Source organism: Nelumbo lutea, chromosome 6 (genome assembly GCF_056320005.1).
Source record: "Nelumbo lutea isolate HS-2025 chromosome 6, American lotus-T2T, whole genome shotgun sequence".
Taxonomy (NCBI): domain Eukaryota; kingdom Viridiplantae; phylum Streptophyta; class Magnoliopsida; order Proteales; family Nelumbonaceae; genus Nelumbo; species Nelumbo lutea.
In genome coordinates, this window is record NC_142689.1 from 52,292,035 (window position 1) to 52,313,523 (window position 21,489).

Sequence of the window (21,489 nt, forward strand, 5' to 3'; positions counted from 1 at the left end):
CTCTCCACCCTTTCAGCTAGGTATTTGAAAGTCTAACTTTTCTTTCTTCCAATTAAGGGATGAGTACCTAGATAGAAAGAAGGTCTCTCTACTCTTTTAATGTGCAGACAAGAAGATACCAATTTTTTTAGTTTAGGGTGTAGGTTATGGCTAAAAAAGACTTCAGATTTGCCATAATTCTCCTGTTGACCTGATGTTCTTTCATAGAGAGAGATGGCTTCCCAAAGTGCACCGGCCTCTCTAAAGTCAGCTTTAGTGAAAATAAAGTTGTCATCTGCAAAAATTAGGTGAGATATTATCGGTGCTTGTTTGCAAATTTTAATACCAAAAAACTCATTATGTTCAACTTTATGATTTAGAATAGTAGGGAAAACATCAAAACAAAGGAGGAAAAGGTAGGAGGAGAGAGGACCTCCCTACCATAATCCCCTCTTGGGATAGATCCTCCTAGTTGGGGAGCCATTGACTAGAATTTGATATGTGACAGAAAACACACAAGACATGACCTAATCAATCCATTTTCAACCAAAACCCATATTCTCCATAGTTTTTTAGGAAAACCCATTCCAACCTGTCATAGGCTTTACTGATATTTAGCTTGACTTCCATAAAGCTTGGCTTGGCTTTTGTGTGGCACATGAAGGGAAGAGATAGGATATCCATCATATGGACGCCCAAAGATTGCGGAATAAGGGGGCGAATTTCAAAATTTTTTTCTCTCCCTTCAACTGGGAATCAAATTCCGCATTTAGAAAATCATATTTTCAAGGATCATTCTTGAACTATAAACTGAACTGGATCTGAACCAAAAGGAGTAGTAGAGGATGTACCTGATACAGAGAAACAATATCTCCCAATGGAGGTGTTCGCGCCCAAGGAATGATCCAAAATCTGCTCCCACTGAAGATGGCGCAGTGCAGGGAGGAGCAGAATCAGCAGTGTTCTTCCAAAAGAACTTGACCCTTCACAAGAATCAACTGGATGGCTTGTGAATACAGCTCCAAAAGATTGGTATCAAGATTGAATCTTGATCACTCCTGCAGGGAAGATGACATCGAACTACTGGAGGCGGTGGCTGTAGGAAGGATGGGGCAAGAGAGTATTTGCAGGGTGCAGAATTCTCTCTTCTTGTGATTTCAACTCTGAAGACAGAAGTTGTGTGTTGCATGTCTCAAGGCTGCCGCCCCCTCCTCCTTTTATAATCTCAAAAGGATTAGCTCCTAATCCCATTAGGAGTTGTTAATCTAAATCATATTTTGATAAGAAGTCCCTTTAAGTGATAAGGGATAACCCTTATCTTATCTACAGATTAGATTAACCATCTCCTAATCTAATTAGAAGGCTTCCCGATCTAAATCTTATTTAGATCTTGGACTCTCTAAGTGGATAGGGTCTGGGTCCAATCCTATCAGCTGATTCATCTCAGAATTTGCCCCTTTAACTGACTAATCAAATCAGCCCAGTTCGAAATGGGCTTAAGGCCCATTTAAGGTTATGTATTCACTTGGCCTTCCAAACTGCTGCCCAGTTGGATTTCCTTGTATGACGTGGGACCCTAACATTGATCTACAATCAGCCACATGGGTTTGGCCCAGCCTTTGTTACAAGGCCTGGCCGAATACACTGTTATGGATAGTGCACCCCCTGAAATCCATCTCATGGGCTCTATGGGCCCAACACTTACCCTAAGTGGTCCCTAGGCCAAGCCACCTTGTAACACCCAGGGACTGTGGGCAGATGCAAGATTAGCCCATCAGGCATTATCCTCAATAGTCTTACACTTAACCTCTCAGCCCATAATGATCATACACTGTCTGACAAGAGAGGACCTCTCCCTCGGCTATAAGGAACAGTGCTGCACTCTTTGCTTATATGGATCCCGGGAATTAAAACAATTTGCAAATCATTTTGAAACCATAATATATATACTTTTATATCTTATATAAAATATATTTTGCAAAAATAAATCTCAACGATTGAAATCAGCTGCCAGCAGTCTTGGTTTCCATCAGTGAGTGCATCCCCGATCATTAACTTTCCAGTTTTTCCCATCAATCTCCAAGGTCCAGGGCAATACTAGAAATCTGGTCCAGTTCATAGATTCAATTAATCCTATACTGTATGTGCCTAGGGTCTCACCCCGGCAGCTGAGACAGGCCACCCCAACCGACTTGGTGGCACCACAGTGTCAGCCTTGTCAGGATAGGTCTCCCCAGACCGACCCACTGGCTGTGAACATTCTAAACTAACGTGAGTCTCATTAAGTGTCTAGTTTAAGGGTATTACACAGAAACATACCAAGGGAACATGAATCAAATATGCACTTTTATTCATTTACAATAAACTCATAAAGTACATCATTCTGATTGAAGCTAAGGGCATACAAAGCTATCTAACATGAAGTGCATTATTTCATGTGCAATAAGAATATTATCTAAGATAGATCTTCCTAGAATAAAAACACTTTGATTCTTGGAGATTAACCGATCAAGAAGAGGCTTCAATCTGTTGGCCAGAATTTTTGCTATTAATTTATAAACAATATTACACAGACTAATCAGTCTGAAATGAGCAGGGGTTTCTGGATTCTTAACCTTTGGGGTTAGAGCTATATAAGTGGAATTTTTGTCCCTGTTGAGGGAGCCCTCTCTGAAGAAAGTACTTACTTCCCTCGCCACATCTTCTTTTACAATCTCCCAAATCCTTTGAAAAAATGAGATTTGGGAATCTATCAGGTCTGAGAGCTTTCCTAGGAGCCATTTGAAATAAAGCATCCTTAATTTCTTCCTCAGAGACATCCCTTTAAAGGACTTCATTATTGATGTGTGTGCAAATTACACATAAAATTCTGGTGTTTATGCATGGTTTTTGTGCTGATTTGTGTAAAGTTTTACCCTAATTCAATTTAATTTCAGGAATTTATCCAAGGAGACCAGCTTAGAGAAAAGAAAGCACAAAACCAAGAAAAATGAGCCGAATTGGAGGTAATTCAACCAAGTTGAAACAAAAACCTAGCTGAGAGATCAAAGGAGGGCCATTCGGCCCATGAAGCCCATGCTGCACTCTTTGGAAGAGCCCAAACAGAGAGCCTAGCCGCAGCCTCCATGGGAGCCTATTTGGACCAACAAGGAGGAGACCCATTTGCATCTCAAGAGCAGCCCAAAGAAAATTCAAGAGAGGCTAAGGGCGGCAACTTCTAGAAGATTCAAGAGAGGGCTGAGGGGAAAACTATATAAGGAGAAATCTTGGAGGGAAAAGGGGTTCAACTCCTTGAGATTTAAAAACTCCTTGGGTTTGAATTCTTGGAGGGAGAAGAGATAGAGAGGCGAACAAGAGAGAAGAAACGAGAAGATTCAAGAAGCTTCAAGAGAGGAAGAGAAGCTGAATTCGAATTTGGGAGAAGAAGCCATTGGAGGAGATCAATCTAGGTGTCCTTCTTCCTTGATTTCTAAACATTTGGTAATCAAATTCAGATAGGGATAATGTGTAATTTCTCCATTAATTTTTCTTTCTTGTTGTAATTGAAGCATGATTTCTGTAATTTTAGATATATAATTAGCTTTCTAGGTTCATTCGAATGGATTAGATGCAATCTTGATGTTTCTTAATTAGAAATTTGATTGTTAGAACTATTAGCCAAATTGATCTTGATTTTTGTAATGTCTGAATTGCTTGATAAAGAATTTAGGCAACCTTAATTCTGTTTGGTTGAACTGTTCTTGATTCTTGGAAGTTCTAGAGTGCTTGAGAAAGACTCTAGAAATTTGGATCTGCTAATCAAGAACCGAATTAAGTGCAAGGTTAGGGATAACTTGAACAATTCGATTGGTGTTCATTCCATCTGAAATGATGCCCTAGAATGTCTAGATCTTAATGCATGCATGGGGATTAGATTCTTGATAGAGATATAAGAATCATCACTCATGCATAGAGTGAACATGTGCTTGAGAGAGGTTGTTCATTGCCTTGGGGTTTCACCAAACCAAGGCTAAATCTTAATCTACTTGAGTGACCTAGAGAACTAATTATTGAACCAATTATGTGCATACCTAGCTTGTCTTCTCAACTTGCATGCAAGGTGTTTGATCCAATGTGTTAGAGATAGTTTGCTAGTTTGGAATTCAGTTTTAGGTTAGATATACAATTTGGATTATCAGATAATCGAAGGCTAATATATTACTAGTAGTTGCTGCATAAGTCCTCGTGGGAAACGATACTCTGTTCATCACTCTATTACTTGAGTGGCTAGTGCACTTGCTAGTGTAGCAAATACGCATCAATTATCTTCATTGTTGACCATACAACTAATACCTTCTAGAACTTCATCAATATTATTTGGATTAGATGAGGTGTAAATCCCCTAGAAATAGGAAACTAAAACATTCTTAATATGGTTCTCACTCTCTATCCATTCTCCATCATCACTTTTGATTTTCATAATTCTATTCTTTGCTCTTCTTCTTATAGTTGAATTATGAAAAAATGTTGTGTTTTTATCACCATAATTAATCCAGTTCACTCTAGATTTATGGGCCCATAATATTTCTTCTCTCTTGAGCCAAAGATCCAACTATTTTTCTAAGCCAGAGACTTTGTGATGATTGTAGTCAGATCCATTCTTAGATAATTCAGCTTCCAATTCTTATTTTATTGTATAAATTCTTTCTTGCACTTTCCCAAACTCCTCTTTATTCCATTTCTTCAACACTTTTCTAAGGCCTTTGCATTTTTTTGACACAAACATGTTCCCCTCTCTGCCTTGTTGATTTCTCCACCCATCTCCTATAATCTCCTCACATTTCTTGTGTGTGACTCACATTTCCTCGAAGCAAAAGGTTCTTCTACATTTTAGTTCTATAGGGTTTGTATTTAAATAAATAGGGAGATTGGTCTGTTCCATAAGAAGCTGAAACAAAAAACCTTAGCATCCAAGAACCATTCCTTCTAGTCTAGGTTGCATAGGCTTCTATCCAATTTAACCAAGATGAGATCTAAATTCTCCCTTTTATTTGACCAAGTAAACTTTGGTCCATTACTTAGAATTTCTTCAAGCCCCTTATTCCTCATGATTCCTCTATTTTTCCTAACGAGGGACATTGTTGGAGTTTTCCCTCCTATTTTATCATCCAAGTTAAAAATCATATTAAAATCCCCAATGCAACACCAAGGACCAATTGTTCTCGTTGCTATACTAGATAGCTTCTCACAAAATTCCTTTTGCTTTTTTCAAGTTCCCCATATATGAAGGTGCACCACCAACTTCTATCGAACTCCTGATCCTATATTTTTGTATGAATTACATTTTTGTTTGCACATATTACTTATAAATTTACAAATCATCTCAAAACAAAGCCAACCCCCAGCTAGACCAACTGAATGAACTCCCCAGCAGTTCCATCTTCTCAGATTTTAAAATTGTTTCCTACAATTTATCAAGTTGGTTTATGTTTAACTAAAGAAGATAATTTCCGATCCATTTTTTCTTTGGGTCTCTTTCGCTGCACGAATCGTTAGGGGGGATCCCAACCCATGGCATTTCCAATACATAATTTTCATTGATATAGTGGGAGTTGTTCTGGGACAACTCCCACAAGCCTTGTTTTGAGAAGCTTTGCAGATTTTCAACCTCACACAAATTGAGAAAAAGAACCTATAGGACACCAACCAAAGGAAAAGGGTTGTCGCCAATTGCTTTTGCCAGTAAAAGTTTGACTTCCTTAGATGCTTTAACATCCTTGTCTTTCGACATTGGGTTCACATAATTAAATACCTGTGAAAAACTTGATTCCTAGCACTAGAGCTTATTTTTTTCTTTTTTTTAAGGGTCTGTAGCGATTCAGAACATCATGCATTGTCTTTTGGGAGTTTATTTGACTAGAATCAAGAGCAACACTAGGGCTGACAGGACACCAATGAAAAAACCCACGCTTTCTTCTTTTTGTCCTTTGTCTTCCCAAAACTGCTAAGGGTTTGCTCCAATCAACGCTTTTTAATCTTTCACTTGTTCTTTTTGTCTAAAAGGAAATTCAATTCAAAGCAAGAAATTGGAAGAAAATATCACCAATATTTTGATCAGAGGAAGCTGAAAAATCTTTTATGCCATTAAGAAGTAAAGATTCAAAAATTTCACAAGAAAATTGATTACTTCTAGGTACCTTTGCCACGATGGGGAAAATTTTGGTGAGGATTACCTTGATTTTGCCTAACCCCAGATCAGAATTAAAGAGCTTCATGACTTCTTGTTCAATCTTCAGGCCTTCTTCACTGACTCAAGCCACCTCCCTTTTCTTGAATCGTTTCGGTTGAGTCTTGGTATCCAGATCTCGTCCTCTTTTTTTCCACCGATACCCACCCATTTACCTAGATTAGGATCTTGGGTAAAATTGAGTTGGGTGGGATTCGGATCTTTGGGTTGGTTGTTTATTTCTTCTGGACTCGGGTCATGGGATATAAGAGCTAGCTTCACTTTTGAGTCACTTTCTTTTGTCTTTTCCAACTAAGGATTCTATCCCTTCGTCAGAAAGTTGGTCCGAGGTATGCTTAGCTCTTTCTTCAAAGTTCATAGGCCTTTCAACTTCACTTTCTCTTCAAGCAAGGCTTCAATAACAAGTATTGAGCTACTCCTTTTATGGTGAAAAAAGGAAGATCGAATCATCCTCCTCTAACATTGCATATTGGAAATGTGAAATTTTGCTGCTCTCCATAAATGCTCCCTTGCAACCTCTATTCATCTACCACCGATGCCGCCCGCTATTGAAAAAAGTTACCGGTGACAAGATTACTTTGATGTTTCTAGGAGAGCTTCCATGACCTCTGTTGGGATCTTCTCTATTTGCATCCTCCAGGAATGATTTTCATCTTACTGGATACCTTGTTGCATCATCTTGGAACACCTCATTCCGAGTTTTCAACACTATAGCACCATCCACCAGCACAATTGCTTCACTGGGTTCTTTCTTGGGTTCCGCTTCTGGTTGCTTCACTTGACCTCCTATCATGGTCTCTTTCACGTTTTTTTCACATTAATAAATCTATCCTCTATATCACCAATTTCAGCTCACATCCAGGGTCCATAATCTACTACTCCTTCGTGATTTACCATCGTATGGTTTTGGAATTTGGTTACTAGCTTTTCAACATCTTCATCGTTCTTATGAATCCCTTCCTTGCATGACTATTTAGTGTGACCCAAGAAACCATAGTTATTACAAAATCTTGGTAGATTTTCATACTAAAAAGGGAATTAGCCTTCCCTTCCATCCACAAGAACTCCACTCGAGCCTATAGCTATGGGTTTTCTCACATCCACTCTGGCTCTGACTCTAATTCATTTATCCCATTCCTAATTTTTTCCTCAGTTTTTTTCTTCATTTGGTTTCCTATCAATAACTTCCCCTACTTCCCTGGCTAGCATCTCTCCCATCTCCATTGTTCGATAAGCCATGGGAACATTCAGTATATGAATCCACATGTCGATGGTGTTCAGTTCCCAGTCCTCAACCATCACTGAGTCTGGGCACCTTGTTAATAGCAAGCGATATTCTTTTATCGCCCATGCCTCCCCTCTAAGGATTTTGATTGTCTTTTTCTCTTGAGAAGGAGATCCATAGGATATCTTCATTAGCCCTCAAAATCTACATCTCACCCTTAATCCACCATCACATTCCTTGGATCAGAGCTTTCACCCCCGAGACATTAAGAGGCTTATCAAGTAACACCTTCACATACAACCCCTAGACTGTTTGACTATGTTTAATCAACAACTTCTTTGATGATTCACCCCAATAATTTTTCTCTCCCTCTTCCATTGTTAAGAAGGGAGGAATCTTGTCATGGTTGGATTTTCAGATGTAGAGTTAAGCTAAGAGACATCGAAAAAACAAAAGGACTCCATTCCACTGATTATCTCAGGCATAGTTATTCTAGTTTTTTAGATGGTGTTTGGCACTCATGCATTTATATCATGTGAATTGTTATTTCATTTTGAAAAAAAAAGGAAAATTTCCGACCAATATCTGTACTTTGGGCTTAATGCCACTTTGGTCCCCAAACTTTAAAGTGTAACAATTTAGTACCCAAGTTTTCAAAATGTGCCAATCTAATACTTACAATTAACCAACCCGTTAACCAATCATTAAGTGGCATTTAAAAAGACACAATTGCCCTTCGAGTGCCATCTAATTTTCTATCAACCATTCAAATGTTGACAAAACATGAACAATCCCAAATCCTTGCCTCTTTCTATTCAAGAAAGTTGGGGTCACGTCTCAGTGGGCATTCTGGTGATCCCAACTTTCTTGAATAGAAGAGGCAAAGATTTCATACTATTCATTTTTTATCAATGTTTGGATGGTTGATAAAAAAATTAGATGACACTTGAAGGGCATTTGTGTCTTTTCAAATGCCACTTAACGACAAGTACTGGATTGGCACGTTTTGGAAATTCGGGTACAAAATTGTCGCATTTTAAAGTTCAGGGACCAAAGTGGCACTAGGCCCAAAGTACAAGGTACTAATTGGAATTTTCTAAAAAAAAGTAGTTATTCCGTTTTGCATAAATTACAAGGACCCCATACTATAGGGTTAGTGACAAAACCCTCTTGCACATTTTTTGCAACAAAGACCCTCTCAATAGTGTTCCGTCTTAACTTTAAGAAAGATTCTCATATGACTGTTTAAAGTTTTCTAAATGCCCAAACTATCACTTTCTAATTTATTTTATCAAACTTATCCAACACGGTTGAAAGATACTTTTGGTGAGTAAGCAAATAGGTGCCAATCTACGTGGAGGTAATGGAGCTAGTGTGTTATTTAGCCAAGAGGGCAACAATGAGGAGGCCAGTGATCTCTTTGTCGATAGTTGGCCAATTGTCTTTGTACTTTTGAGTGGATGAAGCACTTCAGCATGTCATTCTCAGTTTTGTAGGCACATTCCGCCAGCTTCTTGCAAGCTTGGTCACAGTGACAGTGAGTTGGGATGGGGAAGTATGAAAAGATGGCACTGACAGGTTGCATTCCATTATAAAGATTGTGAAAGAGATAAGACACATCACTCTATCTCTGTGTGTATTCTCTACATTTTGCAAGCTAGCCATGAACATAAAGAAACCCTCATTGTCAGCAATATTATGATATCAATGTGACACACAACACTGGATTTCTCATTTTGTGTTGATGCGAAAAGCATCTTAGTAGCAGGACCACCCTTTTTGGGTGTTCCTAAGCACAAGATGTTTCGTAATTTGCATCATGTCAGCATTAAGTGGAATTTTAGTTCCTCATTCATCAATCGAGGCTCTACAATTGGTCTCAGGATTTTCAAAACTAGACTGGATTGGACGATCGAACCAGAAAAATTGGGAACCGGTCTTGATCGGTTTTGTTTTACCCCAGAACTGTCATTTTTTTCCAAAAACCGTTGATTTGGTTAGCAAACCACTAACTCAAGCGGTCAAACCATTCAAACCGTCCAACAGTTTTTGGTCATTTTTAATTGTTATTTGTTTTTGTCAGAACATGCCATCCATTCATTTTGAACAGTCAGACCGTTCAACCTAGGAACCAAACCCCTGAATAGTTCATTGTTCGGTTCGGTTTTAAAAACCTTGATTGGTCTTACTATAAGGCTCGAATCATTTTCATACAAACATTTGTGTAATTGTGTTCACACGGTCGATAGTCCTCATCCACGACCACGCTAATTAGATAGAACCAGATGGACCTCTTCAAGCCATTACTCAATTTTCCCTTGGAAGATGGGCTTTTGTGTTAACACGATCTTGAGAATGACAATGCCGTTGAACATGTCAACGCTTGCGTCGATTTTGAGTTCCTCTCCAAACATGTATCCTCCCCACCTCTCCCAACTGATCGAAGATGATATATTTGCCTTCTTGGAATTACCTAAAGTAAACAAAGAATTGATTTAGAAACATTGCAAGTCATTCCCCTGGTGAGATAGTTTGTTTCACCTTCTTTAGATCGCCATAGTGCTTTAGTGCTCTGGATTTAGTCTTGATGAAATGACCACTTTTATTTTTCAAAGGCTTTTATTGTGGAATCCAAATCTCTTCCCTGATGATGACGATGATGAGTTTTATTAAAATCATGCAAATTTATCTCTAGTTCATGATTAGTAGTAGTGTAGAGGTTTCTCCGACCGAACCAACATACAAGTTTGAAATGGTTTAATCCTCTATGCCATGAAACCCGATGACCTTGATCTAATTTCGTAAATGAGCTATCCTTCCAAAGAAGAAAACCCACCTCCAAATTTAGAATCTGAAGAGCATGAAGTGGAATTGAGGAGTATAGAATTTCAATAGTTCTGTAACTTGAGGTTAAACTTCGACATTAGCTTACGACAGAAAACGACCTTCTCGCTTGCCTTTTTCTCCATTAATTTCTCGATCATACAACCTTGTTGAAGACTATCCATCTCCTCTTCCTATAAGAATCTGCTTCCTTTGAGGCTATTGAAGGGATGAGAGATCCACCATATGGATGGCCGAGTTGGGCGAAATTTCAAAAATTTCTCTCTCCCATCTAGGAATAGCATTCCCTATTTTAGAAAAGTGCATTTTCAAGGATCAATCTTGAACCAAAGCCAGACCAGATCTGAAACCAAAAGGGAGGAGAGGGATATACCTGATACGAAGTAGCAACAACTCCCAATGAAGGTATTCACACCCAAGGAGAAAACCAAAACCGCTTCCACTGAAAATGACACAGTGTGTAGTGAAACAGGATCATTAGGATGGCTCTTCAGCAACAATGGAGTGGAGGGATGGTGAGCATGACTTCAGATTGCATCTTCTACCAAGAAGCAATATCAAGAACAATTCTTAATCACTCCCACAAGTGGAGATAGAACTAGGTAGGGGTGGCAAGATCAGGGAAGAATTTTGCAGATTGCTGTATTGTATATGACTGAGGAATTCCCCCCCTTTATTTATAGCCTTCCCAGGATCAGCCTCCTAATCCAATTAGGAGAGAGTTCCTTAATCCAAATCTGATATTTGGATCTAGACTCTTGAATGGATAAGACTTATCTTATCCTTCATCTAATCATAATCAGATTATAAATCCTATCTTGCCTCCTTTTAATTAACAAACTTAAGCCCAATTCGAATTGGGCTTTAGGCCCATTAAGTTTATATGCTCACTTAACCTCTTAACCTGCTACCCAGTTGTCTCTCTTTGTATGGCGTGGGACCCAAACATTGATCTACACATTAGCCACATGGGTTCAGCCCAACCTTTGTTACAAGATTTAGCAGAATTCACTATAGGTGACAATGAACCACGGAGTCCATCACTATGGGCTCTTAATGGGCCCAACATTTATACTAAATGGTCCTTGGGTCCAGCCACCTTATGAAAACCCAAGGACTATGGGTATAGATGCAAAATTAACCCATCAGGTATTACCCTCAATGGTCTTACACTTAACCTCTCAGCCCATAATCATAAAACACTGCCTGACAAGAGAGGACCTCTCCCTCAGCTGCAAGGAACAATGCTGCACTCTCTACTCACATGGATCTCGGGAATTAAAAACTTTTGCAAACATTTTGAAACCATAATATATATATATATATATATATATATGTGTGTGTGTGTGTGTGTGTATCTTTATATAAATATATTTTGCAAAAACAAATTTCAACGGTTGAAATCAATTGCCGGTAGTTTAGGTTTCCTTCAAAGAGAGTGCATCCCCGTTCATTACCTTTGTCCGACAAAGGGGCTGATCCTGTCACTATGATCACCTACTCAGATGAATTCTCGGACTATCCCAACATACCCAGGTTTTGACCCCCTCTAAGGATTTCACTGATTGACATATCAAACACATCCCAATCCGGCACCTAATGCAGTACCATAATCGAGTCTAGGGGTCAGGTGTAACATTCTGGTTTTGCCCATCTATCTCCAAGGTCTAGGTCAATACTGGAATTTTGGTATGTTTCAGGGTTTCAAGAAAACCCACACAACATGTACCTCAGGTCTCACCCTGGCAACTGAGACAAACCATCCCAACCAACTTGGCGATACATCAATGTTAGCCTTCGTGGGATAAATCTCCCCAAATTTATCCAACGACTATGAAGATTCCAAACTAACACGAGTTTCATAAGTGTCCAGTTTAAGGGTATTAAATAAAAACACACCACAATGACATGAATCAATTATGTACTTTATTCATTTACAATAAATGTCAAAAAATACATCAATCTGATTGGAGCTAAGGGCATAATTGTCTAACAACTGCTACTACTATAACTTTGTTTCTTCCTTGTTCAAGTGATGGTTGAGTTGGCCAAGGATGCCACATGGCTATCTCCACGGTCACCCCGTACAAGCCGGAGTCCCATACTTTCCACGTTTTTCTCAAACACTTTCTGTGTTAGTGGCTTAGTCAATGGGTCTGCTACATTTTCCGCTGATGGTACCATCTTAATTAGGACGTCCCCTCTTCCAATTATCTCCAGCAATACATGGTACTTCCTCTCGATGTGTTTTGACTTCGAGTGGGCTCGTGGCTCCTTAGCCTGAGCAATGGCTCCAGTGTTGTCACACAACAATGGAATGGGTGATGTGCTGGATGGAACTACTTCTAATTCCTGAATGAACTTCTTCATTCAAGCAGCTTCCTTGGCAGCTTCACTTGCGGCAATGTACTCGACCTCGGTTGTGGAATCTGCGGTGGACCATTGTTTGCTGCTTTTCCAGCTAACAACACACATCCTATCGTGAAGATATAACCATATGTAAACTTTCTATCATCTGGATCAAACTAGAAATTGACATCAGTGTACCCCTGGATCTGTAGTGAACTACCACCGAATACCAGACAAAACTCTTTTGTCCTTTGAAGGTATTTTAGTATGTTTTCCACAAAGGTCCAATGCTCTTGCCCTAGGTTAGATTGGTATCTTCTTACCACACTCACTACTTGAGAAATGTCAGGACGAGTTCACAGAATAGCATACATGATGTTCTCTATGGCTGAGGCATAAGGAATCTCTTTCATGCCCTCAATCTCTTCGGGAGTCTTGGGAGACATACCCTTGGAGAGAGTGACCCTGCATCTAAAATGAACATTTCCTTTCTTGGAGTTCTCCATACTGCATCTTTTGACAATCTTGTCAATGTAAGCAGACTGGGATAATCCTATTATTCTCTTCGATTTAGCTCTATAGAGTCAAAGACCCAACAAAGTGGTCTCTATGATAAAAGATTCAAAATTACCTTGCTTCTTAGTCTCTAGATATTGAGGACAATTCCTTTTCCAGTGGCCGATCTGCTTGCAGAAGTGATAGGCGTCCGATGCCTTATCTTTCTTCTGCTTTTTAGTTTTGCTACCCTTCTTCTAAGCGTTCAACAAGCATGGCTATTGGCTTTTCCTTCTTAATCAGTTCTTCAGCCCTATGCAACATATTGTAGTATTCCTGAAGGCTAATGTTTAGCTTATTCATGTTATAATTCATGATAAACTGATTGAAGAACGACGGTAAGAAATTCAGGACAACATCAATTTTGGTGTCATGATCTAGCCTTGACTCGAGAGCCTCCAGTTCATTGACATAACCCATAATCTTTAGACAATGGTCATGAACCTATTGGCTCTCGGTCATTTGTGCGGTCATAAACAATTTTAAGACCTTCTGTCGAGTAGAACGACTCTGGTCTTCATACATAGTCTTTAGACTATCCAATATATCATTTGACACTTCGATCTAATCGAATTGTCGCTATATCAGATTGTCTAAAGAGACGATAATATAACACCAGGCAAGAGAGTTTTTCTCTTCCCATTCTTGGTACTCTCTTCTTCGAGCCTCAGAATCCCTATCACCCAAACAATCCAAAGCTGGGTTCTTAGCAATTTTGTCAAATTTCTCAGACGTTAAACTAGCATAAGGTTGCAGAACCAATCAACATAATTAGGGCCCTTGAGTTTGTTATCATCCAACAATTTGGTCAAGTTTCTGTTTGCCATTTCTGGTAAAGGCAAGGCAGATTTATAAGTCTACAACCTAATTGATTCATGTCATCACATAGAAAGGGCTTTTAATCTATGTTCCATTTCCATGTTGGGAATCTTTGAGATTCCTTCCAATCTCATGACGGAGATAGTTGTCTCTAGAAAAGTGGAAAACCACATGGGGTGCATGGAGCCAACTGCTTTAGCTGCAAAACCCCACCACCTTCTGTGAAGGATCCCATCCACACATCTTATGAGCTTTTCCTTTGGCCTCTGTTAGACAAGGTTCATAGCCATTTTAGGTTAAACCTTTATGTCCAATAAGTGCTCATCCATCATGTTCGTGAACGCCAAGGTACCGTGAGAAAGTCTTCCATTTTAGGATAGGCCCTCCCACATCGGCCTATGATGCCCCTATCATCTCATGAAGCAATTCAACCAACTACATTAGCATGTGGATAGCCCAATTTTTTTGTTCATCTCCCCCCACCAATACATCTAACCTTCATACTAATGATGGAAGGCATTTAGAGAATTCACCGTATAAAATTCCCTATCACATGCACTTATATTTAATGGAGGGAACGAATCTCTTAGATTTAATTTAGGTCAAACCAAAGTGGCTCCCACTAGCTTTCATAAAGCCATATTCAAAATGGGCCCAAAACGGCTAGGATTTTGGGGTGTTCCTCTTGGGGAGAAATTGAAGTGGGCCCCATTGAGAAAGGGAGATCATCCAATGATCTTAAGGACACCATGGCAATGATGTGCATTTAGCCATGGTTTTTGAGAAAGCCACTATCGAATCAGCATGGGCCAAGTGCATATGTCTCATGTATGCAACACATCACACATCCATACATCACATGCATGAAATCCATAATTGATCCAATCAATTAAATAATTGTAAAGCCCATAAATAAAGCCCATTTAATTCCAAAATATTACCAGTTAATATTATATAGGTATAAATGCAGTTTAGCCCATATAGCATTTATGCTAAATTGGGCTAAAGCAGTTTTAACAGATTAAAACTGGGATTTACAGATGTAAGCCATATTGCATCTTGCAAATAACCATCAATCCCTCGACCCATGAAGTAAATTCTAGGGTTGAGAACAACCCTCACTGAACCACAGATTCGGTCCAACTTGTTTGGTCCAATATGGTTCAAATGGGCCTAGGGTTTGATGTTTAATTCAAAATCCAATTCAAGAATCATGATCTGAAAGTAAAGAAACTGAAACATGACAATCAAGAATCAGTAAGAGGGTTGTACGTTGTTAGACAGTTTTGTATGCCCTTAGCTTCAATCAAATTGATGTACTTTATGAGTTTATTGCAAATGAATAAAAGTGCATATTTGATTCATGTTCCCTTGGTATGTTTCTGTGTAATACCCTTAAACTGGACACTTAATGAGACTCATGTTAGTTTAGAATGATCACAACCAGTGGGTCGATCTGGGGAGACCTATCCTGACAAGGCTAACACTGTGGTGCCACCAAGTCGGTTGGGGTGGCTTGTCTCAGCTACTAGGGTGAGACCTTAGGCACATACAGTGTGGGATTAATTGAATCTTGGAACTGGACCATATTTCCAGTATTGCCCTGGACCTTGGAGATTGATGGGCAAAACTGGAAAGTTATACCCGACCCATAGACTCAATTATGATACTGCACTAGGTGTCGGATTTGGCTGTTTTTGATATACCAATCAGTGAGATCCTTAAAGGCGGTCAAAACCTGGGTATGTTGGGACAGTCTGAGAATTCATCTGAGTGGGTGATCATAGTGACAGGATCAGCCCCTTTATCGGACAAAGGTAATGATCGGGGATGCACTCTCACTGATGGAAACCAAGACTACCGACAGCCGATTTCAATCGTTGAGATTTGTTTTGCAAAAATATTTTATATGAGATATAAAAGTATATATACATTATGGTTTTGAAATGTTTGCAAAAGGTTTTAATTCCCGAGATCCATACTTGAGAGAGTGCAAAACTGTTCCTTGCAGCCGAGGGAGAGGTCCTCTCTTGTTGGGTAGTGTATGATCATTATGGGCTGAGAGGTTGAGTGTAAGGCCATAGAGGATAATACCTGATGGACTAATCTTGCATCTGCCCATAGTCCCTAGGTGTTACAAGGAGGCTTGGCCCAGGGACCACTTAGGGTAAGTGCTGGGCCCATAGAGTCCATCTGATGGGTTTTCACGGGGTGCACTGTCCATAACAGTATTCGGCCAGGCCTTGTAACAAAGACTGGGCTGAACCCATGTGGCTGATGTGTAGATCAATGTTTGGGTCCCATGCCATACAAGGAAGCCCAACTGGGCAGCAGTTTGGAAGGCTTAATGAATACATAACCCTTAATGGGCCTTAAGCCCATTTCGAACTTGGCTAATTTGATTAGTTTTTAAGGGGCGAATTCTAAGATAAGATCAACTGATAGGATTGGGCCTACACCCTATCCACTCAGAGAGTCCAAGATCTAAATGAGATTTAGATTTGGAAACTTCCTAATTAGATTAGGAGCTGGCTGATCTAATCTGCAGATAAGATAAGGATTATCCCTTATCTTAAAGGGACTTCTAATCCAGATATGATTTAGTCTAGCAACTCCTAATGGGATTAGGAACTGATCCCTTTAAGTCTATAAAAGGAAGAGGGGGCGGCAGCCTTTAGACATCCAAGAGACTCACCAGCAACAGTCTTGTCTTTAGAGTTGAGATCACAGAAGAGAGAATTCTGCACCCTGCAAATACTCTATAGCCACCTCCTTCCTACAGCCGCCGCCTTTTGTAGTTCGATCTCCATTGCTTGGGAGAAATCAAGATCGGACCTTGATTCCAATCTTTTGGAGAAAAGATTGGTAGGAGTTGTATTCACAAGCCGTTCAGGTGATTCTTGGGAAGAATCAAGTTCTTAGGAAGGACACTACTAATTCTGCTCCACCCTACACTACGCCATTTTCAGTGGGAGCAGATTTTGGTTTCTACCTTGGGCGTCAACACCTCCGTTGAGAGATATTATTTCTTTGTATCAGGTATTATCTCTGTCTCCTTCTTTTGGTTCAGATCTGGTTTAGTTTATGGTTCAAGATTGATCTTTGAAAATATGATTTTCTAAACAGGAAATTCGATTCCCAGTTGAAGGGAAAGAAAAAATTTTGAAATTCACCCTCCTTTATTCCGCAATCTTGGGCGTCCATATGATGGATTTCCTATCCCTTCAGTGGTATCAGAGCCAGGTTCAAATCTTTAACCATTCTGTTTCAGATCTCAACCTGCGCAAATAGGGAGAAGGCGTTCTACCCAATTTGTGTAGATATGGATTTCGGAAATTTGTTCCCAAAACAGATGGGCAAATAATCTGAAATTAATTTTAAATAAATCTGTTTATTATTTGGCATAGTTCTTTATAATTTTCTTGATTTATGGGTTGTTCATACAAGAGGAGATCGAAATCTTGGTTTGCTCAGGGAGAACTGCCTGATTTGTAGTTTATTGAATTTAATTATTACATTTTTTCTGTAAATATTTTTTTTTTTAATTTTTAGACTCAATGTATAGACATTCGATCTGATGTAATAATTAAAATAAATGGGATTTCTATTTTTTTTTTAAATTTGGATCGAAAATCGCGGTGCAGAGAAGTAGATTTCGCAGATGGGAGATTCGCTATCTGCGATTTGCAGTTTGAGAAACTGCAATCTGTGATCTAACCTCTGTTTTGCAGGATGGAGTGCGCGAACAGCCCTGATTAACTGATTTCTATTTTTTCTTTTATCAATTATTTAATTTCAGATTATTTTCTTGAATTAAGGATTTAATTAAAAATCAAACCCTAGACCCATTCGAACCAAGATTGGTTCAAACTGTTTGGACCAATTCTAGGGTTTAATCAAGGCTGAAAGTCAGCCCTAATGGGCCTAAGGATTGATATTTTTATTAAATGGTTAATTCGGCCTAGCCTGTAAAGGCCCAGTTTTAAATAGTTAAAACTGCAAAAGCCCATTTTAAAGGATAAAGCTATATGGGCCGAACTAGGTAACCCTAGTTCAGCCCATATACCTAGATAATATTAATGGTTAATATTATGGAATTTTAACGGGCTTCCAATGGGCCTTACAGATAATTAATTGATTGGATCAATTTATCCCTGCATGAGATGTATGGATGTGTGATGTGCTGCGTACATGGGCCATAAGTACTTGGCCCATGCTCATTCGACAGTGGCTCTTGCGCACGCCATGGCTGAATGCACATCATTGCCATGGTGACCCTTTTGGTCATTGGATGACCTCCCTGAGTGGTGGGCCCCACACCTCATCAAGAGGTCATGTGTGGAACCCTAGCCGATTTAAGGCCCACAGAAATCTGGCTTTATGAAAGTCAGTGAGAGCCACTTTGGCTTGACCTAAATCAAACTAGGGCGTAATTTTGTTCCCTCCAACTAATATGAGTGCATGTGATAGGGAGATTCATATGATGAACTCTCTAAAGGCCTTCCATCATTAGCATGAAGATGGGTCCTTCAGTAATGAGGAAACGCACCAGAAAATGGGCTATCCATTTGCTGTTGGGCTTGTCTGAATGTTTCATAAGATGATAGGGACGTCATAGACCGATGTGGGAGGGGCTTCACCAAAAAATGGGAACTCTCTCACGGTACCTTGGCGTTCACGAATATGATGGGTAAGCACTCACTAGACAGAAAGGTTTACCTGAAAACGGCTCTGAACCTTGTCTGACAGATGTCAAAGGGAAAACTCACATGATGAGTGGATATGATCCTTCACAGAAAGGTGGTGGGGTTTTGTAGTTGAAACACTTGGCTCCATGCACCCTATGTGATTTCCCACATTTTGAGAGACAACCCGTAGTCTCCGTCACTGAGAAAGGAGGGAAATCTCAGAGATGAATAAATGGAAATGGATCTTAGATTAAAATCCATATCTATGAAATGAACATGAATCAAATTAGGTTGTGGACTGATGTTTGCTCTTTTATCAGTAATTGGCAAATGGATCTTTTGCAAAGCTTTTTGATGACAACAAGTTTAAGGGCCCAAACTACTTCGACTGGTACAAGAACCTTATGCTGGTCCTAGTTTCAGAAAATCTAGACAAAGTGGCAAAGAATCCTGCCCCGGAGCATTCGGGTGACAGGGCTTCCGAGGCCCGAAGGAGAGACTATCAGGAATGGGAGGAGAAAAACACACTAGCCCGGTGCTACATCATCGCCTCCTTGGACAACCCAATACAGAGGCTGTTCGATCAGATCGAACTTGCCAAGGACATATTGTACAGCCTGAGGACGATGTATGAAGAGCAGAATCGTTCTACTCGGCAAAAGGTCTTGAAGTAGTTCATGACCACTCAAATGTCCAAGGGCCAACAAGTTAACGACCATTGTCTTCGGATAATGGGTTACATCAACGAACTGGAGGCTCTTGGATCCAGGCTAGACCTCGCAACCCAGATAGACGCTATCCTTAATTCTTTGCCTCATTCCTTTAATCCGTTCCTCATGAACTATAACATGAACAAGCAGAATGTCAGTTTGCAAGAGCTCAACAATATGTTGCAAAGATATGAAGAACTGATTAAAAAGGATGAGCCTGTAATTATGCTTGTTGAAGCTAGCAAAACGGGCAAGAGAAAGAGGAAGGCAAAGAAGCCTCAGAAGAAAGCCACCAAGGGAAAAAGGCAGAAGAAGGACAAAGCATTAGATGCATGTCACTTCTGCAAAAAGACCGGCCACTGGAAACGAAATTGTCCTGCCTACCTGGAATCCAAGAAAGGTAATTTCGAAACTTGTGTTATAAAAACCAATTTATTGGTAGCTTATGTATCCTAGTGTATTGACTCTGGGGCTTCAACTCATGCGTGTAACTCACTGCAGGGGTTCAAGGTAAGCAGAAGGCTGAGTGAAGGAGAAGTCACTCTCTACTTGGGGACGATTACAACTGTTGCAGTTGCGGCAATAGGAACCGTGGAGTTAAATTTTAGAGAAGGAAAAATTGTACTCAAAGATTGTCTTTATGTACAAAACTTAAGAAGAAATTTGATTTCTGTTTCAAAACTGTGTGCAGATGGTTATTCTGTCTTCTTTAGTAATACGATTACTATTAAAAGAAATAACAGATTCATCGCATACGGGGAACTGGAGAACGGTCTCTATGTTCTACATCCTTCTCTAAAAACTAACATAATCGAAACTACGTCGGCTGAAATCCCCAAGAAGAGAGCCCGTGATACAGTTAATCCTACGTGTCTATGGCACTACCGATTTGGCCACATCGGTGTTGACCGAATCACAAGGTTGGTAAAGGATGGTCTTTTGGATTTTCTAACTATAGAAGATCTTCCCACCTATTAGCCTTGCCTAAAAGGCAAGATGACAACACGACCATTTAACGGTAAGCCTGAAAGATGTACAGGCACACTTGACCTAATACATACTGATGTATGTGGTCCCCTAAGTGTTAGGACACGGAATCAACACGAGTATTTCATTACCTTCACAAATGATTTCTCACGATATGGTTACGTGTACCTAATGAGACACAAGTCTGAATCCTTTGAAAAGTTTAAAGAGTTTAGACAAGAGGTCGAGAAACAGTTGAGGAGAGAAATTAAAGCCCTTCGATCTGATCGAGGTGGCGAGTATCTCTCTGACAAGTTCAGGGACTACTTAAACGACAATGGGATAGTATCACAATTAGCTCCTCCTGCTACACCACAACTTAATGGTGTTTCAGAGAGGAGGAATAGGACCTTATTGGATATGGTCTGGTCATTTCTCATACACTCAGAGTTACCCATATCCTTTTGGGGTTACGCATTAGAGACTACGATCTACGTGCTGAATCGGGTTCCAACCAAATCAGTTCCGAACACTCCATATGAACTTTGGACCGGAAAGAAACCAAGTGTCAGACACTTGAAGATTTGGGGTTGTCCAACACACGTTAAAAGAAGGAGTGCGGACAAGCTGGAATCCAAGACCAGCCGTTGCCTATTTGTAGGCTACCCAAAAGGCTCTGTAGGTTACCTTTTCTATGACCCAAGTGAACAGAAAGTGTTTTGCAGTCGAAATGCCTAGTTCTTGGAGACCGATTGTAATCTGGACACCCATCGTCAGGAAATTGTTCTTGATGAGGAGAGCCCAGGAGCAGTGGGAGATGTCCCACAAGTTCCAGGAAGTGACCAACTTAGAAGATCCACTCGGATATCCAGGCCACCAGCCCGTTATGGTTATGACGAGGATAGTTACCTGGTGGAAACCTTGACTAGTGAGGAGAATCCCGTGACTTACGCGGAAGCTATGTTGGACATAGATTCCCAGAAGTGGGTGGAGGCCATGAGAGCAAAGATGGACTCAATGGAGACCAATGGAGTCTGGACTCTAGTAGATTTGCCCTCTGGGGTAAAAGCAATAGGATGCAAATGGATTTACAAGAGGAAGAAGGGCCCCGATGGTAGGGTTGAGACC

General features: G+C 40.0%; 1 pseudogene; it reads right to left on the reverse strand.

Moving 5' to 3' along the window:
• Positions 1-9,618: 9,618 nt before the first annotated feature.
• On the reverse strand, positions 9,619-13,598 carry LOC148848893 (uncharacterized; annotated as a pseudogene).
• Positions 13,599-21,489: the final 7,891 nt, after the last annotated feature.